Here is a 25,101-nt window from a genome sequence, read left to right on the forward strand (position 1 = left end):
GAGACTAGGCATTTATGGACATGAACAGACAGAGCTTACAAAGGGCTGTTAATGTTCATGTACTAAATTTGCACTTCACTTTTGAGCACATTCTAAATGTTTAAAATAATGCATTTTGTATTTGTATTAGTAAGCAAAGTAATTGGTAAAGCTTAGAAAAGTTTTGCTTGCAGTGTCCGATATTTTAGTAAACATTTGTGGCAAATCTTGTTGTAGCTCTTTATTCATATTTTAACCTTTTGGTTTAGAAGGGAAATGTAGAAACTAAAATTTTTGACAGATATTGAAAATCACTCTGTGTTACTCATTTCATTTTTTCCTCTTCAAGTCAAATGCTTATTCTACCATTGGTGGTGAACTTGGCTTCAGAAGTCACAGGCAGTGACTCTAAAGATCTTGAATTCTTGCCAGGTCTCTCTCACAAGAGATTTTTATCTCAATAGACTTCCTGGTAGAACAATGGTAAAATAAAATAGACTTCTGTATAGTTACTTATACAATTGTTGAAAATTGGGAAACCTGTCTTGTCTAACTTTTTTTTTTTTTTTTTGCCTTATGATTTTCTTAAATTAAATAAGAGTTTTGTATTTTAAAAATGTAATTTTCAAGGTTTCATTTCATGTATTAGTTTTGATTTTCTTTCTTAGAAAAAAAAAAATGAAAATGAATTATAAACTTTTTCAATCTGCCTCACATCCTCTTTTTGAAATCAGCTGTAAGCAGGCAGTGAGTGGCTATGGAACCTTGCCTGGTTGCTAGGGACCACCTTCCTGAGATGAGATGATATTATGATGTAGCTGCATCAGCTGCTTTGTCCGAGGTATTGATTGAGCCAGTAAACTAGTGCTTGCGGAAATTTATAGAATTTGATATTTTCGTTTCAACTCTCACTACTGCCTCGACTCTGTATTAGTCTTAGTAGTTTGCTCTGATTATTAAGTAGGATTTTCTAGGTAGATGACTTTAAAAACATTGTTTCAGTGCTGAAACTTTAGGCAGTCGGTTTGGGAAAGAAACCGCTTTACTGTTTTTTGGAGGATTTCATGTTTTTTGTGATTGGCCTAGCAAGAATATTCTGAATTTTTCAACTTTCTACTTTGGTAAAAATGTGTTCAAACTTATTATTTTACACTACTCAATGAAAGCTGCTGTGTTAGTGCTTTTTAGATTTTCTCTGCACCATTTTCAGATTTTTGCTAAGAAAATATTTACATTATCTGGAAAGAAAATCAATCCCAGAAAAATTAAACTGTTAGATTTATTACTTTGTATTTTTGTATGAGTAAGACTACTTAAGGAACATGGGTGTGCTCTCTCTTCAAGGTATGAGTTTCACATTTGCTAAGTAAAAATTGGTTGGAGTATTGGCGATTCTAAATTGGCCCTAGTGTAATAATAATAATAATAATAATAATAATTCATTACATTTATATAGCGCTTTTCTCAGTACTCAAAGCGCTATCCACACAGGGAGGAACCGGGAAGCGAACCCACGATCTTCCACAGTCTCCTTACTAGTGTGTGGGTGTGTTTGTGTGTGTCCTGCGGTGGGTTGGCACCCTTCCCAGGATTGGTTTCTGCCTTGTGCCCTGTGTTGGCTGGGATTGGCTCCAGCAGACCCCCGTGACCCTGTGTTCGGATTCAGCGGGTTGGAAAATGGATGGATGGATGGATGTGCAAAGAGCATTAGTCAGCAATAGTGTTGATTGGAAAAATTTGCCAAAGCTTTTTTGTTGCTTTTTTTTTTTTTTTTTTTTTTTTTTTTGCAGCGAATATTAGATGATTGCCATTTACCTTGTTCTCCAAATATTTTGCTGGAAATTCACCATGCGTCTGGCTTAGACAAACATTTTATCTCCCCAGTACTCCATGATGCTTAGCAAGACCAGCCTGACATTACCGAGTTGTAGCAATCAATGCTCGATGGGACAGCCCTTCATAAGTATATAATGCTGATCCTAGTAGTAGGCTAAAAATTACATTACATTTGTTTTTTTGTACAGAATTCTGTGTGACCTATATGTAATATGTGTGAGTCTACGTCCTTAATAACATTACCCAGTTTACCGTGCAGGTGATACAAGCAGGAATAAGTGAAGAATCCTCATGCTTTAGTATTGTACTTGTTTGTTAGCAGTGCAGAGAACAAGGAAAAGTGTCAGGGGAGGGGAAAAATAAAACCCATAAACTGTACCTTTCGGTTTGAGGGAGTTGAATACCTGCTATCAAATCTGTAGAGGGCAAGCCTTCGTGAATTTGTGCTTTCTGTCTACTATTGTCTGCTATTTTACTGTTCTCATACTTCGATCTCAGGGAGGTATGGTGGTGCAGTGGGTAGCACTGCTGCCTCATGGGTAAGGTCATGATTTTTGGCCCCAATAATCGGTCCAGCATCGTTGTCAGACACAGCACACTGAGAAATAATTGCACTTCCCTAGAACAATAAATGCACTCAATCAGTCCTTCAAGTGCTCCTTGTAGAACACTTTGTATTTATAAGTACAATCACCTCACTGTAAACTTGCAATACAGTTATAATATTGCACAACCTGAGCCACATTATAAAGTATGTATTTACATATGATATCATTTTTAAGATGAAATGCAGCAAAATATGTTTATTATATTATACAGATAAAACTTTAACTTCATTTAAATAATCTATATTGTTAATAATTAAACATGTGAGGACACAGTGCTGCAGCGCTAGCGAGGAGCTGGCACTCCGTTCATGGATTGTTCCTGCCTCTCACTGTATTCTTGCTGGGGCTGGCGCGACACTGGTAGGATAGATGGATAGAATAATTAAACCTGTACTACGAAGATATTTCAGTGTTCCTTAAAAGTTTTGAAGAATCGGTGTTCTAAGCTTACAGATGGCTTGACGTCTGTTACAGAGCTGATTATGTGGCGATTGTTTATTTGGAGAAAGAAAAGTAAGGACAGCATTTAACGTGCTACTTTAGTTATGATAGGATTTGAGAAACTAGTAAGTTAAACGATTTTAAGATGAAGTTTATGACGTTCTTCTTTAATGACAAAATAAACTACATGATTAAAGTGGAAATTTCGAGATTAAAGTTGATATTTAGTGCTTTTTTCCTTACTTTGTGCCTATTTGTTTTTTTCCTCTGTACCTAATAAGCTTTCATATGAAACTCAGACGGTGGGCTACGATTCGCAACATTTTTTTTATTTCGTGCACTGTGTGACTTTGTGAACTTGAGCTTTCGAGTTTCTCCGACACTCTATGTCACTCCTTTTGTGGTTTATACCACTGTTTAAACCAAAAAATAGTAAGTTTTTCCTTTCCTCCACTTGGTATTTGCTGAAATTCTTTTATTTCCCCCCCGTGCTTTTGCCATTTCCTTTTCACAGAGCGCTGAGATTAAGGGCTATTTATATTGATTTGCATATTCAAAGAGGCGTAATTTTGGGAGTAGTTTGGGGAGTGGCAGCAGGCTTTTGCACGTGTGTTACTTTTCACGCTGACCTGGATTTATGGAGCGGAAGAACGTAGAAATTGGCGAACACACAGATTTATGCATCTGGATTTTTTTTGTGTGTACGCACATTTCAGCTTTGTTCTTACACCATGTTTTAGTGTGAATTCTATGCACGGCGTTATGCTTGAGGCCCCAGGTCATTTATGTATGTCAAAAATAGTATCAGTTTTAGGACTGACCACTGAGGGAAACCACTCTTAACATCTCCTAATTCTGGTAATGTTATTTGCTCCACTATGCTTCCTGTGTTTTAGCAAATTTTGGACCCATCTACACAGTACACCCCGAACTCCCACTTCTTTCAGTTTGATACCCAACCTCTCATGTGGGAGTTTATCAAACGTTTTCTGAAAATCAAGATAAATGAACAGAATGGTGCATATATTTTTTCTTTTGTTTCTTCCTCATAGAATTCCAAAATATTAGTGACTATCTACCCCATCAGAAACCATGCTGATTGTTCTCTAAAACTTGTGTTCTTGCCATGTGCTGTACAATCTTCTTCTTAGTAATTCCTTCCAAGAAATTACCTGTGATGTATGTTCAGATTACTGCCTTATACTTTGATCTGCCCAATCACCCTTTTCATATAATGGTTTAATATTTGCTATTTTCCAGGACATCCTTAGGACTTTCCCTAGTGTGTAGTGACTTTAAAATTGTGTCAAGGGTTTATGTATGCACTCACTAACCTACTTAAACTCTTAAGGATAAATATTATCAGATCCTGGTGGCTTGTTTGGTTTCAGCCTATTTAATCCAAGCATTTCTTCACCTTCTACAATTTTCAAATTACTACCTCTTAGTAGTCTCTATAACCGAACATTTGCTTTTTTGAATATTGCTTCTGCATATTGAATAGTGTATATGTTGAAAGTGCTTCATGGAAATTCAGAGAGAACAGGGCATATAGTATATAACACTGAATACAAATAACAAAACATTAAATACAGATAAGTACAGGATATTCAAAGCATTAAAATATTGTCAAAGACAATGAACCAGAATAAAATACAAAATACTACAAGAAACCCTGAACAAATAACATAATTTGTGATACAAACGCAAATTGTCCTGAGCACCTGGACAGAGAAGATAAACTGAAATAAGCATCACAATGTCTGGGTGATTTCCAGAACAAATGAGTTTTCAGTTTTGTTTTTTTTTAAATTAATTGAGTCAACTGATCTGGCCAATTTTTAGGAGGTCATTCCACAGTTATGGGTCCAGTGAAGCTGAAGGCACTGCCACCCATAGAGCACAGGGTATTTTGGGGCATAACAAACAAGATTGTCAGAATCAGTGGACCTTAGTGGGTGAACAGGAGCGTGGTGATGGAGGAGGTTACTGATGTAGTCCAGTTCAATACTATTTAAAGCTTTTTAGGTTGTTAATAGAATTTTATGCTCAGTCCCTTAAGACAAGACACGGGCAGAGCAGGAAGGCTGTTGCAGGTCTGTGTAACGACTCTTATAGCAGAGTTTTCAATGAAATTAATTTTTAATAACGGATTCGAAGAGGCACATGTTAGTAGGGAGTTACAGTAGTTGTAACAATATGTCATAAAAGCATGGAGAAGTTTCTCAGCATTGTAAAGGGAGAGGAGTGAGTGAATATGGGATATGTTGCAGAGGTGGAAGTAAAAGTTTCTTAATATTGTTTAAGTGAGTGGTATAAGAAGGGGAGGAATCGGACATGATTCCTTGCCGTAGAAAAAGGTCTGATGAGGTTATAACCAAGTGTGATTTGAAAAAGAGCTTGTTTTCTTAAACTGAGCTTTAGTATGAAATTTGCATAACTTCAGTTGCATACAGGTTTTAACTGAGGAAGATTGTGAGCTGAGCAAACTCTGAATGTCATCTTTTAACACTGAAATTGATCAGAGTATCATCTTCACAAAAATAATAAACCAGTCCAAGGCTACGACAAATAGGGCCAAGAGGAAGCATGTAGATACAGGACAGAGACAGAGGTAGAGATTGAGGGACTCCTTGTGTGTCTGGCACTGAGCTTAGATCTGCTGTTGTCAAAGCTAACAAACTCTCTTGCGTAGGAGTCAACTAGGACTTTCATTAATGGAGCAGTGCTAGAAATACCCAGAATGTTGTCCATTGTGGACAGTAGAATATCATGCTTTACAGTATCAAAAGCTACACTATGGTCATCTTCTTCTTCTTTCCTGCTTCTATGTAGGGTCAATGTGCTTGATCAACCTTCTCCAAACAACTCGGTCCTGCACCTTCGTGCCTGTCAAGCCCTTTTTTCACTTCAGATCTTCTTACTTTAACCATCCACTACTGCTTTGACCTCCCTCACTTTCTCTTCCCCCTGTGCTTCCATTGCCCACATGTGATGAGGAGACAAAATGAATATATCCATACCACTTCTGCCTACTTTCCTGTCTTAGATATCTCTCCACTTTTGTGTGTCTGATTGTGTCCTTTCTTGTTCTGTCCTTTCTTGCATCTCCACACATTTATCTCAACATTCTCATTTCTGACACACCTAACTTCTTCTCCTGTACTCCTTTACTGCCCATGTCTTAGATCTAAATGCTACACTAAGGTCTAACAGATTTAATATGCTGGTTTACCATGAGCCTACTGACAGAACCAAACATTTTGTAGCACAAGTACGGCATTAAATATAATAAATGCTCATACCTTTATAGAGTCATACAAATAAAATTTATTACAAACAACAGATAAACTAATTCAATATGACTTGTCAATGCTTTCATTAAAAAGTGAATACAAATGAACATCGCAATGAGCAATAAAACCCACAAACCTCCCAAGAACTAGGGAAAAAATTATAAAACAAAGAAAATAATATCTATAAACAAACTATGCCACAATAACACACAGCAAATCAATTTAGCAATATCGTAAAAAAAGAATTGATAGGTCCCATTGTCTGTTCAAAAAAACATTGTTAAAATACCTTGACCCTTAAAAAATACATACATACAGTATGTACAAAAATACTCCCCATAAAAGAATAAAACCATTTTAAATAATTAAAACCTACCATGTAAAAGTGAACATGTGAGGCTATCCATTCATCTTTATCAATCCTACAATTAGTTATCCCAAGCAGAGCAATTTTACATCTGTGCAGTGCTCTGAAACCAGCTGAAAGGTTTCCATCTGATTATTACAAGTTAAGTAACTAGTGAGTTGGGAGAACACAACACACTTGAGAACTTTGACAGAAGTAAATGAAACAGAGGCAAAAATTGTTAAAACTGTTAGCATGAAGTCCGTTTTTCTTCATTTTTTTTCTTTTTTTTTTTTTTTTTTTTTAACTTGGTGTTACAAAAGCGATTTTTAAAAGTAGTTAGCACTGAGACAGTGTCAAGGGATATATTTATTATTGTTATTGTTGGGAGTATGGAATGAAGGTAGGATTTGAAGATTTGAGAGGGTGATAGGGTTGGGGTCCAGTATACAAATTATAGGCCTCATCTTACAGAGCAGGTTATTAATAAATGTAGATGTAACTGGTGAAAGGAGCTGAATGGAGAGGGAAGAAAGTAGAAAAATATAAATGGATTTGTGTTAGTTAAATTATTTAGGTTTTTAATTTTATCATAGAAAAAGAGAAGACATTTGTCTCAGTCTTCAGTAAAAGAGCTGATTGGGCCAGATGAAGGCTGAAGTACTTTATTAACTACAGAGAAGAAAGCCCTCGGGTTATCCTGTCCACTCTGTTATTCTGCCACAGTGTGCATTCTTAGCTGCAGTTAGTGCATTCCTATAAGTTCTTGATGGTTGAGAAAGCCTGGGCGTGCACAGTGAGGCCAATCTTATGTGACATTATTATTCTTACTTTCTTGTAGCACTTTGCACGTCTGTGCTTTATCCTGCATTTTCCATTTATTGAATGTTGTTCCAATCTTTGCACTTCTTTGACTGTCTCCTTAGTATAGTTTTTCAGTCTATAAATTCTACATGTTTACTAAATGTTCCAAAATTGTTGTTACTAATGTAAATTACAAATTGCAACAATTTCAGCATAGATTGCTGACAGACCTCACTGATGTCCTCACTTCATTCTTCTCTAATCTTTTCCTTTCATGCAAATGCAACAATGTCTAAGTAAATAATGTTGTTTGCTTTGCTCTGTCTACTTCTTTGTTGCCTTTTCCATGATCTGCGGCTCACAGACCAACTGGCTGATAATTACCATGTAACTTTTACAAAGTAAGACTTGTAAGTTATTTGTTATTAGTTTTTCTGTTATTTCATGTCATTGTATGCACCAGCTATTTTGAGGTTTTTATTATTATTAATTAATGTAAAATGTGCAATTTAAAGTAAATTCCATAGTTACTGGGCAACATACTTTGGAGAGACATGGCTACCAAGCTTCAGGGTTGCTCTCCTCTCATTTCTCAAAGTTTTTATATTATAAATTAGGCCAAAGAATTTCCAAATATAGATAAACAACTAAAGAAGGTAGCGACACTTTTATACTGAAGTAGTCATAGTGTAACAGTTCACTTTTAATCAGTCCTTCTCTCTGCATTTGGGATATACAGGTGGAATACTGTTCTGACTAAACTCACTGGACCATAAAAATATTTCGTTATAACAAATATGGGGAAAATATGTATAGTATTGTGACCGGGGTCACCAGCAATTTGCCATGACTAACAGCTGCAGTGCAAGGACAGCTCCGTAGCTGTTCTGCAGAGTCTGGTAAACAGTAAACCAAGGGACAAGCAATTGGTTGTCCTCTACAGTAGCAGGGTTATCGCATAAAGTGCTTGTCGCACAATGTTTAACATTTAACGCTGGGCTTTGATCTAGTGTTCCCCATACTCTCCTGATCTCTCTTCTCCAAACTGTGTCTGCCACAGTGGTGATTCCGAGCCGCTGGTGTTCTTATCTGAAGATGGGGACCTAATGCAGGATGATCGCCTGTGCCGCAGCTCCTTACAGCTTCTATTCTGAATGAAGTCTTGAGACTGTATCTGTCTTCTCTATACAGTAATAAAGTACCTGTATTTTGCTTGAAAACCTGGACTCACCTTCCTGTCTCTCATGCAACTCTGTGGCCCAAGCGTGACAATACCTGTATTAAAAAAAAAAACACGCTTCTTAAGCTACAAAAATATTTTATTTGAAAATGAGACATTAGATGTAACTTTTTTTTTTTTTTTTAATAGAAATACAGGTATGAATACAAAATGCAGACAAGACATTAGGTGCAATTTTTTTTAATAGATGTACAGGTACAAACACAGAATGAAAACGACATTAGATTTTTTTTTTTAATAGAAATACAGGTATGAACACAGAATGAAAACGAGATGTTGAATGTAATTGTTTTGGTTTTTTTTTTTTGGTTTTTTTTTTAAATGGATATTCAAAATGAAAATGAGTCGTTAGATGAAGGTGTGATTCCATGTCATTTTTCTTCATTCCGGAATCAACTTTTTCCGGGATTGTTATTACCAGTAATTTTTCTCACTTTTTTTTTTTTGTTGTTCATCTCAAAGAAAACTTTGAGAAAGGCAGTGAAACTCAAACAGTGCAGTATCCGCACACAACAGAACTGCCCACGTGGATGTGTGGTAGACAACTGACTCAGGATTCCTATATCTGCACGATGTCGTGCCTACACGCTCACTGACAAACTGTTGCAGAGTTCCCAAGACTTTGTTCAGAAAGTATAGGAGAGGCATTAAGTATTTTTTGTGTTGCATTATTTTCAGTTTCCATTTTTGGTCGAAAAAACGTACGTTATACTAAGGTTTACATTTGGTTTAAACGAGATTAGTTTAACATGATGATTTATGAATGTTTGTTCGGGCCAACAAAAAATATTCGTTATTCTGAAAATTTTTTACTTTGGTATTCGTGATAATGGGATTTAACTAGAGCTGCAACAACTAATCAACATTATCGATAATAATTGATTATTTAAAATATTGGCAATGATCAGTTTCATTGATTAGTTAATTACGTCATTAGACTGAGTATGTTGTGCTGCGCAATTTCATCACTACTTCATCCAGCTGTGTACACATTTGAAAAAAGGCAGAGGTTAAGTAAGTGCCAGAAAAGACGGAGTTTGAGGGTACTTTAAACTCTGAACACAGAAAAAAAGGTTATGAGCTGCAAAATTTGTAGGTCTGACCTCCTATGGCATGATAGAACAACCGAGTTTCATACACATTTGGCTGTATAGAATAGGAAGACTTGCAATCATCTCGGTAAGTTAAATGTTGCATTATGTGATACAGACATACGAACGCAATGTTTGGTAGTCTAGGCATAATGACATGACTTTCTGTTTGAAGTGAAAAGATAATTCCAGTTATTGTCCAGCCCTCTATTTTGCAAATAAAACACAACCATATGCAACAGAATTTAATGATTGACGAGTAATAAAATGTGTCATTAGCCACCATAGTAAAACGTTCAGATTTTCAATTTTTTTTTTTTTTTGACGTGGCCTCTCTCCAGAATTATGGTTATACATTACACGCTTGCAAACACATGTAACATTAGCATGTAAGTATTTACAAAAATGGATGCGAAGAAACATAAGTTCTTGTCTAAGCAGAAGACTTTGCAAGGGAAATCAAAAATTCGGCAAGAATGCAGCGGTGAATAGTACAGCACATCAAACGTGACTGAAAAGTGGATCGCTCATTCCGAGTCAAAAGGCAGGAGCGGGGTGGCTATCGGACTTCAAATGGTTTTTATACAGTCTAAAGGAATATGCAATAATGTGCAAGTACTGCTGCATCAAGCCTGCTTTAGTCAGTAAAACAGATTTTGCGGTAGGAATTCAAACGTGAAAATCTAACATCACACTTCTGACAGCAAATGACATGCAGCAGGCTGCGACAGGCTGCAAGAAAATGTGCCAAAGAATCTGCAGCGGTAAGAGTTTTCCAGACCCAATAAACACAAATGCAAAAAGATGCAAACTTTCAGTTAAAATAATATCGGCATATTGCATAGCAGAGGGAAAACAAGAGTTTCACACAAATGAAACCATTTGTTTTGCTAAAAAAGGAAACAAAGTCTGGACATTTCCCTAACATATGACAGTGATGTTCATTATGCTAATCTAATTTCAAACATTACTGTAGACTTGCAAAAAAAATAAGGTCATGATGATAAAACAGATTCTTCAGTGGTGGAATATTGTGGTGGTCAGATATCTACTTGAAAACTTTAACTTAAATTTAATGTTTAATTTTGAAGTGTGTGTTTAGTGTGATTCTGAAAACATTAGCCATATTGTGAGTTTAGTTTGTTTGTTGAAAACTGTTGTTTTTAAGGAAAGTGTATGTATGTGTGTATGTTCATTGCACAACCAGAACCTGAAGTGCTTGTGTTTTATTTCTATTCATTACTATTTAATTTAATGTATTATTATATAAATATTGTATAAAAATCTATATTTTGTTTAACATATCTAAAAGTAAGTTAATTTTTAATGAATACATTTCTGAACATTTTATAGAAATCAGTTTATTTGGAGAAGTTCCATTTCATGAATTTAGTTTAATCTCAATATTTTTTTTTTTTTTTGCAACCCAAACTAATCGATTAATTGACAAAATTGCCAGATTAATCGATTTATCAAAGTTGTCGTCAGTTGCAGCCTTAGATTTAACCTGTATTTCTGTAAATTGTAAACAAGTTAATTGCGACCCACAAAACATCAAAACTTTAACCATTGTTATAGCTCACCAACAATGTCATTTCATGCATACCCAAAAGCCTGCCTTGAGAGCTCAGACTACACAGTGATTATCTTTATGTTCCAGCCAGAAGGATGAATCTATTAGATTCCAAAAGAAAATGCATAATATTTTGGTTCAGTAGTCTGCTGAAAGTATTTGAGAGTCTATCTGAAACTTAAAAACTAATGAGTATGCAGATAACTTTAAGGGCTTATGTTAGCTTGTTTGTTGAGAGCTGCAGACCTGCTGACAATGATGTCATAAAGTAACAGCTATCATTTAATTCTAATGTATTGCATTAAAATTATTGAAATGAAGATTGCTCTTTTTTCAGTGGAGTTAGTGAAAAATCCAACTATGCTATGAAAATTTAGGATAAAGTTTATTCCAAAGATTCTAGGCTCCAATTATAAGGAACATCCTGAGCACCTAGACATTTTTATTTTAAGAAAGTAACATAATATACAATCAAGCAAATAAAATATACAACAAATAACTTCAAAATCAATCTTGAGAAAAAAACTTTAGAAGATTAAAAAACATAGATTTTGTAATTTTTCTTGTTCTATTAGGTTTTTTTTTTTCCATTATATTGATTAGGCCCTTTTATCTCAAGCATTAGAGGCAATGTTTTGTTATGAAGCATCTCAGGGCTTCGTGTATGTTTAGGCCCCATACATTCTATTACATTTTTGTTTAAAAACCACAGACATTTGTGTATGGTTTCCCTCTTCATTCACAGTACAGTAATCCCTCCTCCATCGCGGGGGTTGCGTTCCAGAGCCACCCGCGAAATAAGAAAATCCGCGAAGTAGAAACCATATGTTTATATGGTTATTTTTATATTGTCATGCTTGGGTCACAGATTTGCGCAGAAACCCAGGAGGTTGTAGAGAGACAGGAAAGTTATTCAAACACTGCAAACAAACATTTGTCTCTTTTTCAAAAGTTTAAACTGTGCTCCATGACAAGACAGAGATGACAGTTCTGTCTCACAATTAAAAGAATGCAAACATATCTTCCTCTTCAAAGGAAACAGAGAGTAAAGCAAACAAATCAATAGGGCTGTTTGGCTCTTAAGTATGCGAAGCACCGCTGGTACAAAGCTGTTGAAGGCGGCAGCTCACACCCCCTCCGTCAGGAGCAGGGAGAGAGAAACAAAGTCAAAAATCAATACGTGCCCTTTGAGCTTTTAAGTATGCGAAGCACCGTGCAGCATACTTAAAAGCTGCACACAGAAGGTAGCAACGTGAAGATAATCTTTCAGCATTTTTAGACGAGCGTCCGTATCGTCTAGGTGTGCGAACAGCCCCCCTGCTCACACCCCCTACGTCAGGATCAGAGAAAGTCAGCGCAAGAGAGAGAGAGAGAAAAGTAAGTTGGGTAGCTTCTCAGCCATCTGCCAATAGCGTCCCTTGTATGAAATCAACTGGGCAAACCAACTGAGGAAGCATGTACCAGAAATTAAAAGACCCATTGTCCGCAGAAATCCGCGAACCAGCAAAAAATCTGCAATATATATTTAAATATGCTTAAATATGAAATCCGCGATAGAGTGAAGCCGCGAAAGGCGAAGCGCGATATAGTGAGGGATCACTGTATTCTGTTTTTCAGTCCCTGAAAATGAAGATTTCTTAAAATCTCTCCAGAGCTGAATACTTCTGTAAACGCAGCATCAGCATTGTGGTGTGGATGGGCAAAGTTTTCTGAAAACGATACTCTAATTGCACTCTGATTGGTTTGTGCTTTTTTTGTGGCCCTTCCCTGATTGGATTCTGCTCATTACAATGTCTCATTCACTGATTAGACCCCATTGACAGACAAAAAAACATATTCCAACATAGTGGACATAGAAGAGTTGCTTACCAATATGCATCTAAATTGTATTTTTTTTTTAATGCTGCATACATGCATAAAAGGCAAATAATTTACCTATTGCTGCAGTTTTGCCATAAGTCCTTTGTTGTGAAAATCGAATTATAAATACCTTAGATGACCACCACTTACTAATGTTTAGTACCTAAACTCAATCTGTTCAGTAAGGAGGAGGACTTACCGTAGCATAATTAATGGCCATTAATGAAGTGAATGAGTGTAAAATGGAGTCAAGCTAACAAGATTACAGGAGAGAGAAGAGAGAGACACACGAAAGCACAACGTATTAGGCAAAGATACAGACACATGCAGGCACTTACTTTATTCTGTTGAGCTAGTTTTACAAATGTTTGTTACAAGATGCACTCTGATACCTGTAGACTGCTTATTAAATAGAGCTCTTTGTAAAAATGTTGTTTTAACATTTGTGGTGTTTTTGTTTAATACCAAGATGACTGTTAATTTCAACTGTGATCAGCACTTAAATGTGACACAGGTTCAATTCACTGTGGCTCCTTACAGAATTTTTCTTTTTCTATGCTGTGAACGTGCCATCAAAGTCCTGTATTCGCTAATAGTTTTGAAAATGCCTAAAGCGCCATGCAATCTGATTTTAACAGGGCTCTGAGTTTTTAAGACAGCTTAACATTTGTGTTTGCGTGGGGTTATAATGAAGGTGTTGATATTTTCTAACATTTTGGGAGATAGTCTTGCAGGAGTAAGGTTTTTGTTCACCCACCTTGCTGTGATTTTTTTTTCTGTTTAGCAAATGTTCCTCCTTCATGTAGCCCACTTAAAGGAAAGGATATTCTATCAGTTCTCCATCAAGAAACATCAAGTGTGTATTTCAAAGTGCAGGCCTTGAGCTGAAATTTCTTTTTCTGTCATACCACATGAGAATGTAATGCCAGCTTATTTTATGTTTGGTAAACAATTTATGTGTATTGGAAGTGAATAACACCCTGCCAGGTCCCATTTAGGAACACAGTGCTTATAGGAGTATGTTGTTCTATCTGATACAACAATACCTTCCTGCTGTGTCCTAAGTAAAGTCGTGTTTCTGCCCGTCTGCAGTAGTTAAATGCTCTTAAAGGTGTTTGCCACCTTTTTTGCTGCAAAATTGTGAGAAGGATCCATCCCATCCATTTCCAGCCAGCATAAACTTTACAGGAGAAAAACGCTAAAATTGAGTCCTTGCATGTTGGTAGTTGATTACTACTATATTTGACTAAAATCTCATTCTTATCTACCATGAACAAACTTGATAGCTTTTCATACATATTGTTGCTTATTTACTTTAAAAGTAGTGTGAAACAAAGTATTGATCAGAACAAAAATCAAACCTGCCTCTCTCTGGTCAAAACTTCCTCCAGCTTTACCCAACCCTGAATGCCCCTAATTTGTAAGACTGTCTGAATTACATCCTAATGGTGTCAAACTGTGCAGTAATTGTAAAATAAAAAGGTAATGTTTTGTCAGATTCCTACTCATGTGTTCATATGTGCATTTTAAGATGTTTTTATCTGCTGTATTTATTTACCAAATCATAGTGCTTCAAAGATCCAACAGATGGCACACCACTTACATTATTTCTCTACAAGTTATAATATAAAATGCTCTCTACAAGTTGAGCATTTTGATTCATTTTGCTCACTGTTTCAGAGAGGGATGACCTTAATATGAAAAATGTAATCTGTAAGAAGTGTCATGATAAGTGGATATTGTGCAACACTTCACATAAATACTGTCACACCCATCTGTTTTCTAACTTGCATATCTGGTTTCAGGCTCATGGCTTCAAAACAGGAGCCAATATAAGACAGTGTGCCTGCCCATTGCAGGGACACATTGTCTCTCTCTGTCTCTCACTCTCACACGCACACACACCTCAACCTTTTTTATTTAGATTAGATTTGGTGTTGTATTATAGTAAGTTGTGTGACATGCTATCACTGTATGAAGCAACATGTTTTTCAAGAAGGAAGAAAAACATAAACTATTAAAAAGTAACATTCCAGGCTATTTACTGGGCTTCTGGTGCCTGAGCTTGTTCAAATGCTACCAGATTAATTCTTATTAGTTATCTACCACATAGTGCTTTGCATCAAGGAAGGGTTTCCTTTGTATTATGAATGTTTACACTATCCATGTATTGAGGTTAAAATTTCATTGCTAGTGATTATGCTCATTTACATCAGAACAAAATCCAAAAGTAAAAGCATCCTAGTCAGGTTCATCAGGAAAGTGTAAAATATCTAAAGTGAATTGAATGTTACATCTGATAAATACATGGAGTATAATGATGGCTAAAATCTTTTGTACATATGTACAACAGTTTTTAAAATTATGAGCATAAATTTGAACAGAATTAGAACCCTTGATTAATAATATGATGGATTATGCAGTACATAAGTAGTTTTCCATGTTTGGGAAGTAGTATTTTTAGTTTGTATTTGATAGTGGTTTAATGCATTAATTAATCAAAAACAGAGTGTTGACATTTGAGACGGAGGAGTTTCAATGAGGTGGATGAGTTATAAGTTTCTTTACAAGTAATAAAATGACTTGCTTATTTTTGTAAAGGCAGATTTTAGGGTTAAACTAGTAAGCTGTAAAAGAAAAACAGATAACTACATGTATGAAATAAAACTAAAAATAAGAAAGGTGGACATGCATCTCTATTCAGCTTTCATTATCAGGTTGCAAATCATATTCATAAACTTACTTTTCAGCAAGGTTTTAATTTTTACCTAGCTTATTCTTTTAATGTTTGGAAGCTGAGACTACAGTGTTTTAAACAAATTTTCATTAATTACTTTTAATCAATCAAACAACTAGTTGAAATCATGGATATGTTATATAAGATACAGTACATCTGTTAGCACATTGGACCATCTAAAGTGTTTCATATGTTCTCATATATAGATGGTCCTGTGTGCTGACAACTGATGTGTTATGCTACTCCTGTTTAAAGGTAAACTTCTTTTACAGTCCACAACCTATTCACCTCTGAATTTTTGTTTGCTTAAGAAAAAATGAGGGTCCTTGAGCAATGCCCTTAACTTACAATTGCTTCATCCTGAGTGTGATGTTTTTTTGCAGCCAGTGCTGCAAGTGGGTCCTTCAACTTATAGGGAAAACTTGGGGATTGGTGTCACTCCATCCACCATATATATAAAAAAAAAAAAAAAAAAAACCTCAGACTGTACCAGTGTGGTGCTGAGGTGTTGCCCGCTGCACTTGGGTCCTAATCCACGTGGTTTGTCGTGTGATGGATGCGGCAACACACTATCTGCACATGCTCCCAGCCTCCTCCTCCCCCTGACTACGTTAGAAATTAGTGCTTATAATGTGTTACTGAAGCTAATCCATTGTCGCACTCTTATACTTGGAAAATTGCCTTGCTTCGTAATTTCATCGGATGGCCAACTGCTGTGGAGATTTTGATATGAAATGCTCCATAGAAGTTCAGTGCTTGGCATCATTTTGATTTTCAAGCTGTGAAGTGCTTTTTTCCATGTAACATTGCCATATGAAAATCAAGATTGGGAAATGAAAAATGTTTCTTGGCATCAGACAAAAAGCAAGTATACTGCAACACTATATACCTAAGTGTCATCGGTTAGTTTGTCCATTTTTTTCCTGTTTAAAAGTGTGGTTCAGTTTAGTCCACAACTTGATTAAAATCAACTACAGTATATCAGAACTTCCAGTGCTATTGATACCACATTAATGAACATATCCAGTCATTCTGTAATGTGGTCTGTGTGAAGAGTCTTTTCAGTGTATCCTAAAGTTGCAGCTGCCAAATTCCATGTTACTTTCCGATTGCATACATGAATAAGCACCTTTTCTCCATTTCTACTTGTGTGGCAGTACACATTGGCAAAATGGTTACCAGTGCAAGTTTATTAATCTGGCACATGGTTTTAAACCCTGCATCTGGTCTTTATTTACTTGGCATTTTCTCATTCTCTCTGTGTCTCAGTGTTTTCCTATTGGTGCTTAGGTTTTCACCCCACATCCTCACAAATGTATGTGTTCAGGTAACTGACAATTTCACATGGGTCTCATGTGTCTATGTGCGATAGTGTGACCAACAGTGAATTGACTCACTTTCCAGAGCTGTTTTCTGTCTTGCTTTCAAAGCTGGGGGTTAAGGCTATGACCCTAAATTGGATAAGGATGTTATGTTTCAAAATAAAATCAACTTGTGTGCCAACTGTTCCTTTAAGAAGAGTTTTTAGTTCTACTTTAAAGAATACTCCATCCAAAAATCGTATTTTCATGAGGTACTTAATGTACTTTGTAGAAGTGGCAAAAAAAAAAGTCATTAATCTTATGTTTCCTTGCAGAGTGGAGAGAAAGAGTTTGACACAGTAGAAGTCAGTAGTGACCAATGCTGTACACCAGCAAACAATGTGAAAAACAGCCATGTAAATAATAAAAATATCCGGTTACTTATGTCGCATAATCCAAACGTAAGTTGTCCAGTCATAGTTATGCATAGTCGAATGTTGCTAGAATATAGCTAAATAAATACTTTCAGAATTATTGGTGCATATCATAAGATGAAAATGTAAAGCCTCATGGAAATAGATTTTGAAATAAACATTTACCTCCCCTCCCCTCATTTGTTGGTCAAGAGTCCTGTCTTCAATTCAAAAAGTCGTTTCTATAAGGCTTTGTTTCCTATTTGATATGCACTGATGATTCCAGATATGTCTGGATGATTGATGTGGATTATGTGACACCAGTAATGTGAAGTCTTTTTTCCCCGTGGACATTTTTTTTTTTTTTTTAACATCACTTGTTGTACATCATTGGTCACTAATGGCTTGTGTTACTGTGGAAGAGAAAAATACGCTGAAGATTCTCACTTTAAATGAAGACACTAGGAGTCGAAGGATAGGCAAACAGAGTAATTAGATTTATTGCAATAAACAATAACACAGACTCAACCTAATTACGCCAAATTGAGCTGAGCCCCGAACAGTCCAGAAATCACAGTTTATATAATCATTTCTTATCATTCTGACCTCGCTCAAAACAGCTTATTCGCTGCTTATTCTGACCCCCTTCTGCAGCTGGCCACCGGTATTTTTACTTTCTATTATTCATCTTTATTTTTCTGCTTCGCTTATTTTTTGGTCGGGCTTGAGCTTGCAGATGTTCCCCCTCTTCCACTCTTGGGCTGTCTTATCTTATCATTCCCTCTTCCTTGGTCCTCGAGCTAACAAGATATATTGGTGGCTAGAGCTAAGCTTTAAATAAAAAAGAAATATGGCATGTGCCTTTATTTAACCATTCGTTTAGCAGGCCTGACTTGCATTAATATTTGCACTAAGGTTAATGCTTATACGTTTTTCTATATTTATTTATGCTAATACATGAATAAAATTTATTTTCCATATTAAATGAAACATTTTTCCTCTCCATTATGCCTGAAAACATGAGATTACATTTTTTATGGCCACTACTACAAAATACATGGGATAAGTAACATTTAATAAAATATCTTTTTTAGGATGAGGATTCCTTTAAACAGGTCACATCAGGTTGGGGAGCATGCATTGGTACAGCTCGTTGCTGCACCCACTACATGATGAAACAGCTCGGGATCCTGGTTGGTAACCCCCCAGGAAGACATGCGGTCCGGTAACAACCCCAAGGGAAATGTGCATCTATCTGCTGCAGCCAGTCCTGGTCCTGCCATTTGGTGAGCTGGATCAACCTCAGGGAATCGCTCCACATGACTGTAGTGCCGTAACTGACACTCCCTCGCAATACATGTAATGTGCCTCATTTGGGAGTCTGTGAGCAACCACTCATTTGACACAGTCAACCCAGTGGTACCCAAAGATTCAGCACTGAAGGAGTCAAGTCTTCATCTCAGGTCACTGGATAGCATCCATGTCTCACAACCATATAGCAAGACAGAAAGCACCAGGACTCTAAAGACTTGGACCTTCGTCCTTTTGCATAGATATCAGGAGTGCCACACACCCCTTTCCAGCGACCTCATGGCCCCCCATGCTCTCTAAATCCATCTACTGACTTCATAGGAAGAGTCACCAGAGACTTGAATGTCACTGCTGAGGTAAGTAAATCTCTCGACGACGCCAACATTCTCACGTCAGACAGATACACTGCTGATGACTGTGCCTAAAAGGTAATTCAAGGCCTGGATCTTGGTTTTTATCGGGACACTCAGCCTCCTCTCTGTCTCTCAAGAGCCCCAATCAGAACCTCCATTGACTCCACGAAGATGACAGCATCGTCGGCAAAGTCAAGATCAGTGAATCTTTCTTCACCAACAGATGCAAAAATTTAGATACAAATAACTTCTAAATGCTTCAAACCTTGAAATGTAGAATTTAAATTGTGGACAGTGTCTCATGTTCCGTTACGGATTTAGTGTAGGGTATAATGTTTAAACAAGTTTTTGGCTGAAGTGTGGACTGTTTTTGCAGATGTCTAGTTAAATGTGTTTCTTTAAACAAGTTTTCAGGATTCATTTTTTTCCAATTTAGTTTAATCAGAGGTGGGATTAAGAGGTTTTTTTTTTTTTTTTTTTTAAGCAATGTCTTTAATTTTTCATGAGTAAACATGCTCCATTAACTATTATTGAAATCCAAAAAAGTATTTACACACAGCAGTTTATATATTAACACTTTTTAGTGAATAGCCTGAGGAGTATTGCTGACGTTGTAAGGATCGCATAAGAATTGCTCACTTGTTGACTGTTAGGAATTAATGTCTACAATTTTTGCATATCCTGTTATTGATTTTTTTTTTTACATCACATACCTGATCATGTAATTAATTTTATTTTTTTATTTTTTTGCATTCAAGAAATGACAGTGAAATTAAGATATCATCCGGAATCGTTCAAAGAGCAAAAATCCTTGTTACAGAAGGTGCCTTTCTCTCCTACATGGGGTATCTGGCTGTGACACAAACACTTAGTTTTTGAATAATGTGGCCGGGTTGCTAGGTAACCTTCATATCTTTGACTACTGGACCCACAAAGGGGGCAGGACTGCTTCAGTTCTGAAGCTTAAAGCTTACATTGAATTCAATTCTCAAAGATTTTAATTAATTTTCATTGGGGTGGTCCACCCACCCGTATAGCACTTGAGAAATAAAGATGTATTACTCATTGTGTGCAAGAAACTTGATTAGCATTCAGTGCCATCATGCAGGCAAGTTTGTGTAATAGCCTCCATACAGCTAGCATCTGCTACTGCTGTTTTTGAGGTTATGTCTTTGTGTAGGTCACACTATGTGGGATTGGCCTTTCTTGTGAGGAATGGGCAGCTTTAAAGCAGGCAAATGAGTTGACAAGGCTGTTATAATTTACCACAATATCAGGAAAGTGGTTTAAACAGTCCTCGTTCACTCCCTCTGGAGTAATGGGTTTCAGTGTTATTTTCCATAGTGTCCTTTTATTTGGATTACCAGTACTCTGAAAGGTGAAGTTATTATGCCTTGTACCAATTTTTTAAAGTATTACTTTCTATGCCTTTTATGATAGTGCCAGCAGTTTAATTGATCCGTGCCTGGCCTCCTGTGTTCAAAATAAAAAGATTAGTAAAATACAATTTTAAATTGAGAGGTCACTGTTGTTTAACAATTGGCTTAAAGGCTCTTTTGGCTTTTTATTATTAAATATTTTTAAATCTACTAGAGTTCCAATTTTCACCACCACTGAATAATCCTACATAAAGTCAGCAGGCATTTTAAAGGTTACAAGAGAGTATCATAGTGAAACAGATGAATAAGACCAAATGTAAAAGTAATTACAGTACAAGTTTATACAGTAAGAAACTAGTAGGAGTTTGAAAGAGACCCGACATCAAGAAGTGTGTAATAGAGTTGAAGTAAAACCATTGAGAGCACAGTGCAGCATGAAATGTGTAATATGCAGATTTTCATTATTTGGCTTTAAAGTTACACGTCTTACTGTGGTTTCGTCCAAACATTCTTATCACTTACAATCTGTTTTTTCAGGTTATGTCTGTGCAGATATGACCCCAATGTTTGACGAATGCCGGTAACACTTATAAAAACATGGACTACTGATCTAATTGCAGAGCAGATGTGAGATAACAGTGGTGCCAACAGCCTGGCCAAAGTTTTTGGTCTCTCTTCTTCTGTCCAGTCATCCTTGGCATAGTGCACTTGTATGTGCAAAGGTTTTGTTAGAATATTGTCACACATGTACAACATCCTTCATAATAAAGGGTCCATTTCTGAGATGGAATACAAAAGATTTCAGAGTATGCTATGGTTGTCTCCCTGCCTTTGCTGATGACAGTGGTTTTAACTACCTGTCCTGTGGTCTTTAGCTTAACCAGTTAGATTATTTGAGTGGTCTGTAATCATATGTGAGAATGTCTACAATTTAGTCTGTTGCAAGGCAAAAATCTGATCTTGGTTATAATGTTTTGTTTTTGGATGGTGTATGTTACTTTCACATTTATATATTTTTTTGCCCCGATTGTATCAACCTGTTTTAGGACATTTTATTTGAAGACTTAAAAATGTTTTTGAGTGTATGTTATGGATTTTAGCTGGCCCATTCCGTTTTATTGCAATTGACTTTTTATAATTTCCTTTCATATTATAAGTATACATACAGTATACAGTACAATTATAACTGGAACCTCTGTGGTGATCTAAAAGTATTGGCAATGCTACTGGAAATTCAGCCCAGATATACCAAGTCTTGTTGTTTTATTTATGAATGGGACAGCCTGTGCCAAAGAGTGTCGTCATATTAGAAAGGACTGGCTGCTCCAAAAGCAGGACAGAAATGTGTGACACATAAACCACTTGTCGACCCAACAGAGATTTTGTGCCTACTCTACAAATAATACTTGAATAGCTCATGCCAGGATGTTTTTGGTTCTCAAATTAGATATGTCATCAGTGACAAATGATTTGAAGATCACCTAGTGGAGCCAAAGGAAATTGCGTGGAGGGTTTTCAGGGATGCACCAAACAACATCCAGCTGGTTGACAATCTGCTTCAAGCAATCAAAACTAGTGCTGGGTTGTATACCAGTTCATACCGAAAACTGTTTATTTTTGTTATGATATGGATTTTTCTTATACTGCAACACCGTTTTAAATAGCCTAAACAACGTTCGGAACGTGGCACAGCGGGAAACTGTTTAAGGGGGGACCTTTTTCACTGCTACACCGCTAAACACACATGCAACGGAGTACATGCGTTAGTGGAGGTGTTGCGCAGGGGCTCTTTTTCACTGCTCTACTGCTAAACATGTATGCAACTAAGTACATGCTGTTAGTGGAGATATTGTGCAGTGACAATGGTCAGAGAACATTCTGAAACTGAAGCTGTAGCAGACAATAAAGTTGAACATGATGACACACAAGAACTTTTGCCGAAAAAAAGGAGTCACGTCTGTTGTCTGGAGATACTTTGGTTTTAAAAGGTCGGATGTGGACCATTATGTTCAAATGTGTGAATACTGTTTCTATACTACTGGATAATACTGCAAGCCATGTTGTTCTTGTTTTATTTTTTTCAATACTGTGTAATGTACCTGGGTACTATGTAATAGTGTGACGACATGTTGACTTTATTCTTGACATTTCCACTTTAATCTCGACGCTTAATGACGAGAATAAAATTGACATGTTGTCCATGTTCAACCATGAAGTGTTACATGTTGCCAAAGATGTATTTTCTACATTCAGTTGATAAAGGGTTGTACCAGAACGTAATTTTTCCATTGTTGCATCAGGGCAAGTAGAATCCATCTTTGCTAGCCAAATATTGTTGGACACTGAAATGAGAAGCAATCAGATGCCGAGTACAAATGAAACTTGATGGCAAAACTAGCTCAGTTGAACGTACGTAATGTGTCAGGATCATTAAGCAATTAAACTGTCTAAATTCAATAAAGTTCGTTTCATGTGTGGTCGGGTGTTTATGCTGTGACTCATTCATCTCGATTTCAGTTTATTACCTCTGTAGCATTTTTGACTAAGTTCAGTTACTTTTGTCTTACTGTTACAGGAAAAAAGGCAATTCATCTCGACACAAGAATAAAGTTGATCAAGCAGTATGAGGGTGGAAAGAAAGGGAATGCGATTGCATGTGACTTTAAGATATCCCATTCTAACTGGTGTTCACTGCACGCGTTGTTCTGCTGTAATTTGGGTTTAAATCCGGTTAAACTCCAAAGCTTCTGCGTTGTGACTCACAATGTGCCACTTTGTGCGAACCAGCTCGAAGGAGTAATGAAACCTATGAGAGCTCAAAGTCTGTGGGTAGAATTTCTCCTCTCACAGTTAACGCAATGAACACTGGGAGAGGCCTGTGCTGATGACGTAACATAACACAGACAAAGAAAGGATTTGTGAAGCTGTTAATGGTTCGGCACCCATGTGAGCAACAGTAATAGAGAAATAAAATAAATCATTTACAAAAAATGATAGGGATATAAAATCAAAAATGACTTAAGGGACTCATACAGTACTATACATATGGTCAGGTTCGAATACATGTAACGGTTCTTCTTACATCAAGATCAACTTATGACCGGCCTGCTTTTGGTCACAAGTGAACGATTACCTGCATTTATGTGAATAATCTCATTTACATTTGTTATCAAAAGGTAATACACACTTAGATGATGTGTAACATCTAATAAATTAACAAATGCACTTAGTAATTCCAGCAACATAAGACTAACCATGCAAATTACTGCAAGTTCTCAAGACTGTGGGTTGGTTTGGGGTGTTCTTCATGGACCATAGACTGCATTGGGTTGATAACATAGAACTGCTGGACAACAAGGGCTTTTTCTGAGGAGGCTTAGGTTATTTGACATGTGTGACAAACTTTTGGGAATAGTCTTGGGCAATATGTCATTATCAGTAATTTTTCTAGCCTTGACCCACAATATTTTTGGTTTGAGTCTATGATCGACAAATTCCTACCTGAGAGTTCTTATCTGGATGACTGAACAGAATCAAGAGTGATTAGATAAACTCCTGCTTGGATCATTCAATGACCATTGCTGCCCATTCTCCATAACCGTCATTTTGCATTTTTCAGTATTTGCAAAAGACCACAGCCTCACAGGCTGCTAAAAGGAAAAGACATGCGATTTTGAAAACATTCAGTATGGTCTTAAAAGAAGCCTGTTGTAGCCAGCATCATGGTATATCAGTGAGCCAGACAACTTGGAAAGAGTGTTGTTCTGTCTGATCAGCTATGCAGAAAACTTCTCCCACAAGGAAAGCAACTCTGTGGCAGTGCCATCGATGGCTTACATATCCTCGTCGCCACCCCAAAAAAAAATTGACTTGGATTATTTCAACTGAAAGGAATGTCACTTAATTTTACTGTGGCATTTTTGAGGAGTTGAGTGCTGACACGCTTAATAAAATATGTATTATGCATAGTAAATGTAATTTATTCACACAAATAATTAAACAAGAATATTTTCACACCATGTCACAATGCATGGCAATTGGCAATGACAACAACAAGTGGCCAAATTGCAAAGTACAGATAGGATCCAGAGGTACTTTGTCTTGGGGCAGACATTCCCCACAACCTACAAATGGCAAGGTACTGTTTTTCAGGAGAAATGTTATAATCAGCTAGAAATAACATTATCCTCAAATTTTAAGGAGTTGAATCCTCGGACCCAAAATCCTGGATATTCTTTAAGCCTCATTTCCGTCCATCCATCTATCCATTATCCAGCCCGCTATATCCTAACACAGGGTCACGGGGGTCTGTTGGAGCCAATCCCATCCAACACAGGGCACAAGGCAGGAACAAATCCCGGGCAGGGTGCCAGCCCACCGCAGCCTCACTTACAACCTTTTGTAAATCATGAACAGGAGAGGAGATGCGGGCCTTGATTTTGTTCCTATAACTACTTTTAGTGAACTCCACTTAATACTAAACATGCAAAGACAAGCTTGAAATGTGATTTATTTTTTATTATTTTTTATTCT

General features: G+C 36.6%; 1 protein-coding gene across 2 annotated transcripts in view; it reads left to right on the forward strand.

Annotated features, from left to right (window-relative positions):
• Positions 1 to 25,101, forward strand: part of chn1 (chimerin 1) — a 206,083-nt gene that overhangs the window by 26,122 nt on the left and 154,860 nt on the right. The window lies entirely within an intron of this gene.

This window comes from Erpetoichthys calabaricus, chromosome 8 (assembly GCF_900747795.2).
Source record: "Erpetoichthys calabaricus chromosome 8, fErpCal1.3, whole genome shotgun sequence".
Classification (NCBI taxonomy): Eukaryota; Metazoa; Chordata; class Cladistia; order Polypteriformes; family Polypteridae; genus Erpetoichthys; species Erpetoichthys calabaricus.